This window comes from Fukomys damarensis, unplaced genomic scaffold (genome assembly GCF_012274545.1).
Source record: "Fukomys damarensis isolate Sample0158 unplaced genomic scaffold, DMR_v1.0_HiC HiC_scaffold_15, whole genome shotgun sequence".
Lineage (NCBI taxonomy): Eukaryota > Metazoa > Chordata > Mammalia > Rodentia > Bathyergidae > Fukomys > Fukomys damarensis.
In genome coordinates, this window is record NW_022900927.1 from 16,549,185 (window position 1) to 16,550,628 (window position 1,444).

The following is a 1,444-nucleotide window of genomic DNA, read 5'->3' on the forward strand; positions in this document are numbered from 1 at the left end:
AAAAAAAAAAAAAAAAAAAAAAAAAAAAAGAATGCCTAGTGATCTCCCAGAATCCACTAAGGTGAAGAGGGATTCACAGGCACTACTTAATTATGTGCGGAAGAAGCAATCCTTAGGGGGAAAAAACCCAGAAAATAAGATATGTGTGTAAGTGGGTACTGAGATTTCCACTAAGTAAATATGGAATGAATTTTGGCATTGGAATGAGGAGGACTTTGGCATTTGTGTATTTGAACCAAACTGTAGAAGCCTAAGGTCACAGAATCTCCGGATTAGGAGGGATGCAGAAGGCATATGGTCAAATCTTCCTGTAAGTAAACACCTTCTGTTCGAAAGACTCAGTTCTTATTAATTTTGCAGTAGAAGTGGCAGGCGCAGTCTGATATCATATGGGGGAACCAGTCCTAGGGCAGTCAATTTGGGCGGGAGTGTGGCTTCTCTCAGACCTTCCCTGGCTAGCCTTGACTCTTTGTCTGTCTGCGCATTTACCTCACTGGCTGCGTGAGGATGAACTGCTTTCATAAATACAGAGCACTTGAAACAGCGCCCTCTGGTATACTCTCAGTAAGTGCTAGCTAGACTATTTGGAGTTCCTTGGTTTGGAGGTCTTGCTTTTCTTTTTCATCCCTTTTGCATTTCTTTTTGCTGATATGTCTGGATCTGTTTAAAGCTACACACATACACACACACACACACACACACACACACTGCCCCGTCCCTTCCAAGGCCAGCCAGAGCCCTTTGTATTGAGCTGTGAGGAGAAAAGAACCATCCCACACTCATAAATCAGTTCGAGGAAGCCCGAGTCTCCCCAAAGCCAGACTTGATAGCAGGATTTCTCCCAGCATTGCGGAATCCAGGAAGGACATGAGCTGCCACAGGCACAAACCTCTGCTCTAGGCCTGTTTTCTCTCCTCTTGGAACTGCAGCTTGGAGCACCAGGAATCTCCGTCGCCAGTGGGTACAGAAGGTTTGCAGTCCGTTGTTACCTGACTCCCAGGCTCACACTAACCTGCCTGACGAGCTTGGTAACACCTGAAAATGACCTCAGCCCCAAGGATCATTTGCACATTTTGTTTCCTACACCCCCGGTGTGTGATCAGTCCCCAGGTGGAGCTCAGGCAGAGAGAGACCTAGTAGACTGGCAGGCTGAGGCAGGACCAGGCTGAGCAGATCCAGAACTCTTGACACCAGCCTGCTTACATCACAGAAGCCTGTGTTGCCTCTAAACTGCTAACACTCTGGCAGGGAAAAAGAAACATGTCCAAATTAGTGTGGTTTTCTTACAGCCATACAAAGATGTTCTGCACAATAGCCAATCCTTTGGGTGTTTTAGGGTGTTCTAGACAAAAGTTAGGGTTTTCTTTTCTTTTTTTCCTACTGAGGATGGAATTCAGGGCCTTCACACTGAGCTGTTCCCCTCTTTTTTTTTTTTTTTTTTTGT